The sequence below is a fragment of the Heptranchias perlo genome, chromosome 17 (genome assembly GCF_035084215.1).
Source record: "Heptranchias perlo isolate sHepPer1 chromosome 17, sHepPer1.hap1, whole genome shotgun sequence".
In the NCBI taxonomy this organism is placed as follows: Eukaryota; Metazoa; Chordata; class Chondrichthyes; order Hexanchiformes; family Hexanchidae; genus Heptranchias; species Heptranchias perlo.
In genome coordinates, this window is record NC_090341.1 from 8,887,208 (window position 1) to 8,901,142 (window position 13,935).

The window sequence follows — 13,935 nt, forward strand, 5'->3', positions numbered from 1 at the left end:
AAGACCCTGGGAGAAAATAGAATATCATCTGTTTGAAGCAAATGGAAGAAACTATGTCATGTTCTTGTCGAAAACTTAAACTTAATATTACTTATTCTATACAATGCATTAACACCCAAACAAAAGTAAGACAAGCGAGAATTTATTATTTTACTTGTACAAGTGGAAGAGTACCTCAAGACAATGGTTGAGGATACATCTTCGCTGAGTTAAAGAAACAGCTCACGTTTATACAGCTCAGTAACAACGCCCACCTGTCACAGAATATGGGCGTACACGTACATTCTTTATTGGCTCAGGTAGTTAGTCAATCAAAATAGGGAACCCACCCTCTGGTTCCCATAGCCGTCTTGATATTTTGGACGCAGGCCTGGGAAAGTGCTTTTTCCCTAAGAAACTGTCTTTATTATCAGTAAGTCTGTAGCTAGTCTCAAGGCTATATGGTCATTTATTCCTGTTAGTCAGCTACCTCTCTATTTAAGGGAGGACAGCTATCAGCATGAGAAAACTCAAAGTAATTACACAATTGTGCTTCTATGTGTTTTCGTGAGAAACCTTATTATGTGAGTTTAAGTGAATTAGCTGGTCAGTTAATATGGTCAAGTATCCCTTCATGCATTTCTACATTCGTGAGTTAGGTGTATTTGAGAGAGTTAATATGGTCAAGTATCCCTTTATGCATTTCCACATTCCCCCCTTTTGTCCTTTATAAAGGACAATATTCTAGTAGAGCATTACTCTAGCTAGACGTTCAAACTCTTCCTGCACCACATCTTTTGCCGCCTTTACTTGCACCATTAAATTTGTGGGCGCTATATGTGTACCCAGATTGGACATCATAACACAGCAACATTTGAATAAGCAATAAGCTATAAGAACTATAACAACGAATATGACTAACCCTTGAACTAGAGAAGTCCCGATAGAACCCAGCCACCCGGTTGCCCAGCCCCAAAGAGTGAACGAAGGGGGCTGCTTGAGTTTCTCAATTTCCTTTTGGATGTGATCAGCCAAACTAGTAATCTTCTCTGAACTATCAGGTATGTAGGTACAACATTCAGATCCAATTAGCGCATGTTCCTCCTTTCTCTGCCAATAGGTAATCAAGGGCCATATGGTTCTGTAAGGTGACCGTACGAATGGCTATCATCTCTGCGCTTATTTCCTTTAAGGCTTCTGCCGTATCATTAGCAACTACTGCCCAGATTTTGGCCAAATTAATAATTTCTCTTACCTTACCCGCTCCCCACCTAGGGAAAGCAATGGCCCAGAACCGGTCGGCCTCAGTAATTACCCTTTTTACTCGTTGCCCAGTAGGATGTTGAGGCGGGGACGATGACTGTCGGACATATGGTATTACATATCCCAAGTAACATGATCCTGTCCATTTTTGAGGCAACCACGGGTATGCCTTGTGACCACAAATAAAGTAAGTTTCATTATACACAATTATTGCAGGAAAACTTTCTACATGTATTCTGTCTATGTAAATTTGGCCACCTGTGCAAGGCTTCCATCTGATGGTACTACTGATGCTGGTTTCTGTCATATTTAAATACTGAGTGCAATTGCTCCATCCCATCGTATCACCCCCTGCTGAGTTCTTACTCAAACATATTGTTCCATTAGGTCTTGATGTATTTATGAGGATTAAAAACGGGGGTTTATGGGTTAATCAATCAACTACTAGGCCTGCAAAAGGAGCTACTCGTTAGCTACCAAATACCAGAAAGACCCTGGGAGAAAATAGAATGTCATCTGTTTGAAGCAAATGGAAGAAACTATCTCATGTTCTATCCCTTTGATTCCTTTGGAATGGGCAAACCGTCTGATCAAAAAAGGGAAAGAATCATAGCCAAGATGAAAATTTACTTTGCACACCATGGTATTCCAACTGAGGTCATGTCAGGTGCTAAACCTTTATAAAACACTGGTTAGGCCTCAGCTGGAGTATTGTGTCCAATTCTGGGCACCACACTTTAGGAAGGATATCAAGGCTTTGGAGAGGGTGCAGAGGAGATTTACTTATAAGAATATAAGAAATAGGAGCAGGAGTAGGCCATATAGCCCCTCGAGCCTGCTCCACTATTCAATAAGATCCTGGCTGATCTTCTACCTCAACTCCACTTTCCCGCCCTATCCTCATATCCCTTGATTCCCCTTGTGTCCAAAACTCCATTGATCTCAGTCTTGAATATACTCAATGACTGAGCTTCCACAGCCCCCTGGGGTAGAGAATTCCAAAGGTTCACAACGCTGAGTGAAAAGATTTTTCCTCATCTCGGTACTAAATGGCCAACACCTTATCCTGAGACTATGATCCCTAGACCTAGACTCTCCAGCCAGGGGAAACAATCTCTCAGCATCTACCCTGTCAAGCCCTCTAAGAATTTTATATGTTTCAATGAGATCACCTCTCATTCTTCTAAACATAGGAACATAGGAACAGGAATAGGCCATTCAGCCCCTCGTGCCTGCTCCGCCATCTGATAAGATCATGGCTGATCAGTGAACACCAAAGAATATCGGCCTATTCTACTCAATCTCTCCTCATAGGACAACTCTTTCATCCAGGGAATACCATTCTACTCACAATTAAAATGGGACCAGGGATGAGGGACTTAAGTTACGCTGAGAGACTAGAGAAGTTGGGATTGTTCTCCTTAGAGCAGAGAAGGTTATGGGGAGATTTAATAGAGGCATTCAAAATCATGAAGGGTTTTGATAGAGTAAATAAGTAGATACTGTTTCCATTGGCATCGGTAACCAGAGGACACAGATTTAATGCAAATAGCAAAAGAACCAGAGGTGAGATGAGGAGAAATTTTTTGTGAGTTGTTGTGATCTGGAATGCACTGCCTGAAAGGGCAGTGGAAGCAGATTCAACAATAACTTTCAAAAGGGAATTGGATAAGTACTTAAAGGGGAGAAAATTGCGGGGCCGAAGGGGAAAGAGCAGGGGAGTGGGACTGATTAGGTAACTCTTTCAAAGAGTCGGCACAGGAACGGTGGGCCAAATGGCCTCCTTCTGTCCCATATGATTCTACAGTGAACCACCATTTAACTGAAGGGAATTGCAACACTTTGAGCAAAAGTATAATTTCATTCATCTCTTCATGTTCACAGTCAAATGACAAGGTACTGAACGCCGTTAAAATTCCAAAGGCCCTTCTGGAAAAAGCACAAGTCCGCAGGTTTACCTTACTCTCCTCGACTGGTACGATGCACCAAGTGAGATATTGACAGCTCAACAGCTCAAAGACTACTTGGCGGATAAACCAAGGCCTCCTTCCCCACATTGAGCCAACCTCTGGAACTGAGGTTAGTAAGGAATGTAAAGGAGAAGTTTTATTTCAGCAAGCTTTAACTTTAACTTTACTTCATACAGGCCCAGTTCTACCATAAAGGTACCAACAAGCTTGATAAACTTTGAGAAGAAGTTTTGTCAGAATTCAGCCCAGGAGAAAGGGAATGGATACCAGAACAAGGTCAACAGCGAGTGGACATCAGAACGTACAAGGTAAGAACTGAAGTTGAAACTATCTTTTTGAGGAACCAGGGACAAAATATTTGTCGAGAGACTCGAGTTCGGTTACATACTCTGTAAGACATTGGGAGCTGTCCAGCCAGTCCACAGAAAACAAACCACAGCCACAAGAGAATACAACTGAAGAAAAGACCTTGGGCAATAATTAATCACACAGTGGGCTAGCACAGCAACTGGGGCCTCTGAATGGAAAAAGATTACCATCAACAGAATGAGTAACAAGCCCGCTATGCAAACAATAGGGAATGGCAGAGATTAGAAAGTGTTAGTCAGTGCTCAGCTATTAGTGAATTTGAACTATGAACACTGAAAATGTTGGACCTCATAAGCGATGAAACTTTATTTAAAAGTTTATTTTCTTTTGAAGAGGATGATGTATTACTATTGACATAACTTACATCCGTAGTTATGTACAGGAAGTTCCCTAACTGTTACCTGTGACCTGGAAGTACTTGTATGATTGACAGCTCCGTGTAATTAGTTCAAAACGACTCCACAATAAAGAGCACATGTTTTTAAGCTCCTGAAATCTTTTCTAGCTGGTTAAAAGCAAATGCTACAAGAGATTGCTGTGCACAAAATGACTGCGCTTGTCTACCTAACAGTGACAGCAATTCATTGTGAAGTGCTATGGAACGTCCTGAGAGATGCGATAAGGTGCTAAATAAATGTAAGTTCTTTCCTGATCTGTAATTCACTTGCTAAACCCCTCCGCATCTCTACCTCTCTCTCCGTTAAGACCCATCTCTTTGACCAAGCTTTTGGTCACCTATCCTAACCTTTCCTTCTTTGGCTCAGCGTCCAATTTTCACTTGCCTCCCTGTGAAGCGCCTTGGGACATTTTACTGCATTAAAGGCGCGATATAAAATGCAAGTTGTTGATGTTTTAATAATATGTGGTATATCTGGAATGCACTGCCTGAATGGGCGGTGTAAGGAATCTTACAACACCAGGTTATAGTCCAACTGTTTTATTTGAAAATCACAAGCTTTCGTCTTCGTCAGGTGAGCGAGTGGAGAAAGCCTCCGAAAGCTTGTGATTTTCAAATAAAACAGTTGGGCTATAACCTGGTGTTGTAAGATTCCTTACATTTGTCAACCCCAGTCCATCACCGGCATCTCCACATCATGAATGGGTGGTGGAAGCAGATTCAATTGTAACTTTCAATGGGGAATTGGATAAATACTCGAAAAGGAAAAATTTGCCAGGCTATGGGGGAGCGGGAGTAATTGGATAGCTCTTTCATAGAGTCGGCACAGGCACAATGGGCTGAATGGCCTCCTCCTGTGCTGTATGGTTCCATGATTCCATATCATGACACTCTTATTGTACAATCGCAAAACAAACAAAGTGGCTGCAGATCTCATCGGGAAAAAAAATGTGAAACCTAGGACAGTGTGATGAACAAAAGCTCATTGTGGAAAGTAATGCATTGCAATGCCTGGGGCAGGAGATGTGTACAGAAACCAAATCACAAAATGAGTTGCATATGTTTCTTTGTAGCAGAAGTAAAGAGCACGGAAAGTTGCTTTCCACACTGTCGGGGGAATGGGTGGAAGACTGCTCTGTTACATGAGAAGGCTCTTACACAACACAATGGCCACACGGAGCCCATTTCAGACTTTCCCTCCCTGCCCCAGCTGTTCGCAACTCACCTGCAGCGTTCCCTTTTTTTTTAAATCTTGCCCAGGACGTATCAGCTGCCAGGCCTAAATCCAGATGTGCAACACTGGAAATCCTTCAGTGGACAGACCAGAGAAGCTGGGATTGTTCTCCTTAGAGCAGAGAAGGTTCAGGTTTAATGGAGGTGTTCAAAATTATGAAGGGTTTTGATCGAGTAAATAAGGAGAAACTGTTTCCACTGGCAGGAGGGTCGGTAGCCAGAGGACACAGATTTCAGATAATTGGCAAAAGAACCGGGTGGGGGATGAAGAGAATTTTTTTTAACGCTGCAAGTTGTTACCATGTGGAATGCGCGGCCTGAAAGGGCGGTGGAAGCAGATTCAATAATAACTTTCAAAAGGGAATTGGATAAATACTTAAAAAGGAAAAAAATTGCAGGTCTCTGGGGAAAGAGCAGGGGGGAGGGTAATGGAACTAATTGGATAGCTCTTTCAAAGAGCCGGCACAGGCACAATGGGCCGAATGGCCTCCTTCTATGCTGTATGGTTCTGTGATTCCTGCAAGTGAGTTAGACTGGTGGAACCGCGCATCTTAAACGGAACTCCCCCTGGGAGCATGTCACCAGGCAGCGATTACAATATATCAGTCAGTGTTCAGCTTATATTATTTTTAGTGGATCTTGGCTCCAGTTTCTTTGTTTACCAACTCTTCCTGATGGCTAAAGATGTAAACTAACTGAGGGAGCGATGTTTCAATGGGAATAGCCTGAGAACTGGACGCATTTTGTGTCAGTAGTCCACGGCATTTGGCATTTAATAATTCAAAATAGGTTCACTCAGGTGGAAGTATTTTAGAGTTGGGTTCTGCGTTCTGATTATAATTCATACTTGCAGCAATTTTCTCTCTGCTTCTAATGATGCGTAACACAGAAATCTCTTCGTGGCGCACATTTAGGGTCAAAGGTTGAACTTTTGCGTAAACTAAGTTACTCCAACCATAACAGGGTATCGTATTGATTATATTAAAATAAACCAATAGGGTTGCCCCGGTGTCACTGACAGAAAGGCAATTGCACCAATTTCCCCCTCGAGCTGAGGAGGTACGACTAATATAACTGAATATAAACTCTAACTAAACTAAAATAAACTTCTAACTTAAATCAGAATGTTATTATCTGCGTCAATAAGACACTCTATACCCTGTGGTGCCCACCGGTCGCAGAAGGCCTCAAGCCTACCAGTGGGCACTGCATGTTTCCTCTCCAAGGTGCCCGGGCAGGATTTGGTGTTGCACTGGCAAGTATCATCATTTGTGTTTATTGTTATAAAGCGGTTACAACATATTTGTACTTAATTTGAACCTATTTATTTTTATTTGGTCAGCGTTGAGGAGCAGCTTGGATTAGATCCCGAGACCTACAGTGGGTCTGAATTCTAACAGTTGGGCAAAGTGGTTGGCATGGGAACATGATGTCATGGAGCAAGGTGACTCCCTCCGCTCCTCATGAGTTGCTGACCTCAGGTGCGGAGCCGTATTAGTGGGGGCCACAGCCGGGGATCTGTGAGCAGGTCCCCGACGGGCAGTGGGAGGAGGGGTCTTGAGGCGATCGGTGTTGGGGGGCGGGGTGGGGGGGGGGGTGGGGAGAGGAGGGAGTGGGGGGAGTGAGGGGGGAGGGGGGGAGGAGGTTCTAGCACGATCGGGGGAAGCTGGGGCTGGGGAAGCCCGAGGTCTCCTTGTTGGGGGTGGGGAGTGGGCCTGGGGAGAGCACTCTTCTTCCTCCTCCTCACCTACGAGGAGTTCAAACCGATGGAAATATCTTAAACTTACCTGACGGGTTGGCTCCTGCTGCCATGGTTCTGCGCAGGGCACCTCCTGGCTTGACGTTGATATTACGTATGTTAAGTGGGTCCTGCCTGCCTTTAGCGGGAGCCTCGTCGCTGGCCTGATTCACCGCCGTTAATAATACGGCGGAGGGTGGGAGGTGGGATTGCGATTTTCAAAATTTTAACCCCTCACTTGGCCACTTCCTGCCCTTCGGGAGGGTGGGTTAAAATCGAGGCCTGTATTTTACTTCTGAGACCTGGGGGGGTGATTTTAAACCCCAAGAACGGGTGGGTTGGGGGCAGGTGGGAGTTGAAAATAGTTGTTTTTTTTTGGGTAGCAACCGCAAAATGTTCGGACTTTGCGTTCCCAGCGGGAAGCCTGTACTTTTTCACGCCGACGTTAAACCCGGAAATAACGCCGGGTTGGGGTCGCGACCCAAAAAACAACTATTTTCAACTCCCGCCCGCCCCCAACCCACCCCTTCTTGGGGTTTAAAATCACCCCCCTGGATGCAAATCTAACCCAGATGAGATGAATGTCTGCTGGCTGTAAGCGTCTTAAATGAAATGAGTTTAGTTAGCCTCGATCTTGTTGTTGGCGCACTTGAGCCTGACGTACAAATCTGCCATTAGCAATGTCACTCAGTTGGATCAAAAGATGGTTGGTGTGGGAATTGGAAAAATGGCACACTGTTTCAGTAGGGAGTGCTCTTCAGAGGTTGGGGCTGAGATGTTTTATTTGGGCGATGTAGAGGCAACATGGTTCTGACACTGGGGGGAGGGGAGAAATTAGATAGGGCCTATTATTGGGCGTGGGTAGTGCGATCCGCTATTAACCCGCGCCTGATGGCTCCAGCGCAGGCAGGACGAGACTTTCGTCAGGCCTGAGGATTTACCTTCAAGCAGCGTTCCGAATCAGCGTTGACACGAGGATCGAGGATTCAATGCAATTTGCACTTTCCACCAGCAGGGGGAGCCCCAATCTCTTAAAGGGAGGATGTCGCTTAAAATCTCTTAAAGGTAGTCGGTACCTGTTATTTGCTAAAAATACCAGTCTGCTATCCGCACGGAGTCTGAATGGAGATCAGACATCGCACACGTAAAACACAGATGCAGGTCCCAACCCTACGTTTACAGACTAATGAGTTATGTCAAAACATTCAATAAAGGCTGCGCACTACTAAATCCCACATCCTCCAATCTGCATGCCAGACCTCACCAATCTGCCGATCTGAGTTGGCACCAGGCCTTTGAGAATGCGTGCACCAAGGTTCTCTGCTGATGCACTAGAGGCCTTGGTGCAAGAGGTGGACAGAAGGAGGGACATCCTATATCTGCAGGGAGGGGGGCAAGAGGCCCTCCAGACATATGGCCAAAAGGCAGTGGGAGGCAGCAGGGTACGAAGTCAATGCCAGGCGCACAGCAACATGAACATGGATGCAGTGCATGAAGAAGTTCAATGCTTTGACACGAGTGGTCAAGGTGAGTGAGGTCAACTGTAAAGTGGTGTCTCCTACCAACTGCACCAAGCACTACACCACCATCACCCACATACCAATAAACTCTTTCCATCAGTACTCAATTCTTCCAATCAGATGCTTCCTCTCATCCTCACACATTACCACTGTTGCAAGCCGCCCACCCACAACTCACAGTTCACACACACTGGCAGCTATTCAACCATGATAGGCACATCACCCAAACACACGTCCCGCTTTCTTGTAGGAGAAAGTGGCGCATATCAGGAGGCAGCAAGTGGCAGTGGCAATTAGCCCCTTAAGCCTGCTCCGCCATTCAATGAAATCATGGTGGACCTGTGACCTAACTCCATGTACCCACCTTAGCCCCATATCCCTTAATGCCCTTGGTTCACAGAAATCTGTCGATCTCAGATTTAGAATTCACAAGTGAGCTAGCATCAGCTACCGTTTGCAGAGGAGTGTTCCAAACTTCTCCCACCCTTTGCGTGTATAAGCGTTTCCTGACTTCATTCCTACACATCCTGGCTCTAAATGATAGCCTATATCCCCGCATCCTAGTATTCACGTATAGGAGACCTCCAAATGTATCGGCAGCCAGCAGCAATAATCCAGCCACTAACCTGTAAATCCTGCATGGTCCCTTTAAACAGCCTTGGTGGGGGTGCTCCAGACACTCTCAGACACATTCAGATGGTTAAGACGTTGAGTTGAGCGTTAAGTCCCAAAATGGTCTCTATCACTTTAAATCAGCGCTGCACACTGATTGTATACCTATACCAAGGTGGCGTCCGGCGCACGTCTCACTGGAAACGTGCGTGCGCAGCCAAGACGCCATCTTGGATGTTCGGGAGGCCGTGTAGCGCCGAAACAACGGGCGCTACACGGCCCAATTTCTAGCCCTGGGTGCGTGAAATGAAAAATGCTCTATTCCCCATTCCCCAGCATTAAAACAGCCCGCAGTACTGAGGGAGTGCTGCACTGGCGGAGGTGCCGTCTTTCGGATGAGACATTAAACCAAGGTTCCGTCTGCTCTCTTAGATGGATGTAAAAGATCTCGCGGCAATATTTCGAAGAAGAGCAGGGGAGTTCACCCCGGTGTCCTGGCCGATGTTTATCCCTCAAGCAATATAACCAAAGAAACAGATTATCTGGTCATTATCACATTGCTGTTTGTGGGATCTTGCTGTGCAAAAATTGGCTACATTACAACAGTGACAACACTTCAAAAGTACTTAATTGGCTGTAAAGCGATTTGGGGTGTCCTGAGGTCGTGAAAGGCGCTATATAAATGCAAGTTTGTTCTTTTCTTTGCCCTCACTTGTTGAGAATTAAAAAAATGCTAAACGTAATGTAAGAGCTTGATGGTGAGACTTGCCCGATATACCGTTCAGCCTTTAATATAGATAAAGACCTAGACAACACCTGTGCTAAATGTTAATGCCCTCTTGCATTTTGCGTAGAGATGGACATGCTATAGTGAGTCAGAATCCGTGTTCAGTCTGCCAGAATTCCTGTTCCTGATTGCTATCCATCAACCCTCGTCCCCCACCCCTACTGAAAAGTATGTGTGTAGATGTCAAGTAAGGACAAAATCAGGCTCACATGTGATGCCCCACAACAAGATCAACAACAACTTGCATTTATATAGCGTTTTTAACGTAGTAAAACATCCCAGGGCGCTTCACAGGAGCGATGATCAAACAAGAATTGACACCAAGCCACATAAGGAGACAGGTGGTCAAAAATTGGTTCAAAGAGGTAGGTTTTAAGGAGTGCGTTAAAGGAAGAGAGAGAGGCAGAGAGGTTTAGGGAGGGAATTCCAGAGCTTAGGGCCTAGGCAGCTGAAGGCACGGCTGCCAATGTTGCAGCAATGAAAATCGGAGCTGCGCAAGAGGCCAGAATTAGAGGAGCGCAGAGAACTCAGAGGGTTGTAGGGCTGGAGGAGGACACAGAGATAGGGAGGTCGGGGGGTGGGGGCCGAGGCCAGGGAGGGATTCAAAAACAAGGATGAGAATTTTAAAATCGAGGCGTTGCTGGACCGGGAGCCAATGTGGGTCAGCGAGCACAATAGCCTACCAGTGCTCACAATATCGGCTCATGCTTGGTATTATACTGGAAGGCTTGCCAGAGTTAGTGGAGATGTAACCCGGCAAAGAGGCTTTCAAGGAGATGAGGGGAGAAATTGCAAGGGCAAAATTCCTAGAAAATGATGTTCTAACTCCATGCTAGTTTGCCCTCCAATTCTGTGATTGTCACTTTGTTCCTTAACGGGTTTACACACATTCTCCGCAATCTGCGAGATAGCCTCACAATTGTGTCGGAAGTGATATCTACGTATCAGTGAAAGGAGCGAACAGGGGAAAAATACCTTTGATGTGTAGGGGGGAGGGGCGGGAAAACCCGGAGAGGCACAATGTGCTAAAACATTAATCCCGTTCATCGCTAGGATCTGAATTTGAACCCAGGTCAAACTGAAGAGATGGTAGTCCTGAGTCGTTGCCAGTTGTTTGCAGCCAATGTAAACTGAATTCGGGCCAGGCCTAAGCCAATTCTTAGTGGGCACCAGTCCACAACACCAAGAAGATTACAATTCAGCGTTAATCGGCACTAAAATAGCAGCCTCACTCAGAGATACCATCGAGTGATTACAGAGAATTATATAGAATTTACAGCATGGAGACATGCCATTCTGGCACACCAGATCCCACAAACAGCAACAAGTTAACTGTTAGCCAGGAGACGGGGAGAGCTTCCTGCTCTTCTTCGAATAGGATCTTTAACGTCCACCTGAACAGATAGTGGGTTAACATCTCATCAAAAGGATAGCACCTCCAATGAGGTACTGGGATGTCCAGATTACGGGGGCTGATCTCTATCTTGGAGATGAAAGTACTGCCAATCGAGCCAAACTGACGCACCGACTGTTAAGGTCTGCTGTTTGGGAAAGCCTAGGGTAAGTTTAGCCTGCTCCCTAACCCAACCCTAACCTGCCCTTGGAGTACGTGGTGTTGACACTGCCTATCAAAACTGTTCAACATTCCCAGCGCCCACACTGCTCAATTTTCGAGCAGTAAAATTCAACACACGATAAAATTAAAACAAGCAAATCATTTCCTGAGAGATTTAGTGGACATATACAAAAGTACTAAAAATGAATGACCTGGATTAAATCAGTGCTTTTTCCTACACAATGGTTTGCTAGTCCTCACTGACAATTGCTTGGCAGTGACTGGAGACACTGCACCAGTGTTCGCAGTCCTGCGGTCAACATGAACTAGATTCCAGAACCTTCCACCAGTGTGAGATTTACTTAACATGATGTGCGATAAACAGCCCGAGCTCTGAGTGTTTGCTGCCAAATGCAATCTGAATTTAAATAGGCTCACTACTGTTTAGAATTTCTTCAAAACTAAAAGCTGCACAGTAGGGCTGCAGTATAATGAGTGTCTTCTCACCTTGGAGGTGTGAGTTTGAAACCAGTCCAAACAGATGCGAGGAGAATCTCTTCATGGATATTAAAGAAACCTGCACCAGCAACTTTTAATTGACTCTTCAGTAACTAGCTTTAGTTCACCGTTATGGGGGAACTCCATCAGGCCTAGGGTTTCCAATGCTCCAGGATTGTCCTGGAGTCTCCAGAAATTGCAGATTGATCTCTAGGTCACTCCAGCGAGAAAAGCCCGGGAGAAAAATCATCAGGGCTTTAAAGAAAAATTGTATACTTTTTTCATTTCTTTGAACATTTTTGTTTATTAGTTATAATAATATTGGAGATGAGGAAAAGAGGTTGTTTGACTGACAGTCGAGAATCATCCAATTGGGTAACAAAGTGCCTGCTCGGTTCCCAATTGGTGTGGGAAGGCGGGGCCCCGTGAGGATGGACATGTTGGGCGACCAATGGCAGGAGTGTGTGGCGGGTTGGTGGCAGGAGGCCATGTGATGAAACCTCCAGGAACACGTCCAATCAGAGTTGGCAACTCTATATAGGCCCAAGCACTTTTGTGGTATTCCTGTGATTCAAGCTCACTCTAGACACCTCCCCTCATGCCCAACACAAAAGTCGGCTTCCATTGGCCAGCCCTTGCTTGCTATTAACTGAAGCATGATCTCATCCATGAGGTAATCCAGGTTAGCAAGCCCCAGGTGAACAGTGAACCCTTTTCTTACCACTGGGTGATGTGCAGCATTTCTCTTCAGAAGGTAGATAATGTCAACCATGCCAAACAGTTTTCATATTATCAAATAGGTTTATTCACGGAGAACAGCGCTACAAGCAAGATATGGAATCCGTTCGAATACAACAGTCTGTAACCAGATCACAAATGGTTAAACAGACAAATATATTCAAAATTATGAAAGGACATGGCTGGGTAGATAAAGACAGAATGTTTCCAGTAGTTGAGGGGCCAAAGATATGAAGAGTAAATATAAGAGCTTTAGAACAGAGGGTGGGAAAAACTTCTTTACACAGAGAGTTGTGGAATTCACTTCCAGGGTTAGTGGTTGAGGTAGAAACTAGGTCAACATTCAAGATTAGATTGGAGAGGTGGATGAAGGAAAGGGGGTTGAAGGGCTATGAGAACAGGGTGAGTAAATCTGATTAAAACTATTTGCTGGCGTGGAGGGTAAACACCGACACGGACCCGCAGGGCCGAATGGCCTGTTTCCGTGTGGTAACTTCTGTATATTTCCATGGATAAATCAATCAGTTGAGATCCTTTGAAAATCTCCTTGCGAAGCATGGTGAAAACAATTGCTTTTCAAAGACTGATTGGAATTAGACTCCTCAGTGAGCAACAGGATACAGATGTTGCGGAATTACCTTGACCTATACTCAAATGAGCCGTTGTCCAATTCTACACCTCGTGGCCCGACCAAACCGAATGACTGAGACATGATGTGTGAGGGATCCTTACACTTAGAAAATGCGGGACAGAGGCACAGTGATACCCTCTATAAATGATAAATACATGACTATTCGGGCAGTTCCATTATCCCATTGTCACCTCCTTCAAAGCAGCATTAACTCAAGTGACCAATTTTGGATGAAGAAAAGAGCCGTCTCATTGATTGGATTACAATGATTGTTTCTAGTGGGACTCTAAGCTTTTGCAATCAAAATATCATGCATTAAGGATGCTTTTGCATCTCGAGGGGTCGCTGTGAACCTTTCACCTGTCTAGGCAAAAATGTTGGCTATTAAATAAAAGTGGAGCCTCCATTTTGACTGCGCTGGTTTAAAATTGATTTTGATCTCGGAGATTCAGCATGGAGAAAATGCTCCATTTTGTGTCCCAGGCATATTTTCCACCAATTGCCAGTTTTGGTTGAAAAGTCGATGTGATTGTAAAACCTACTTTACACATGTGCCTGGTTTTTTGCTACAATTAATGAGCAGTGGAAAATATCTCCTTTCTTCTGAGAATTTCTCTGCAAGGTCTCTGAATATTTAAATCGTAC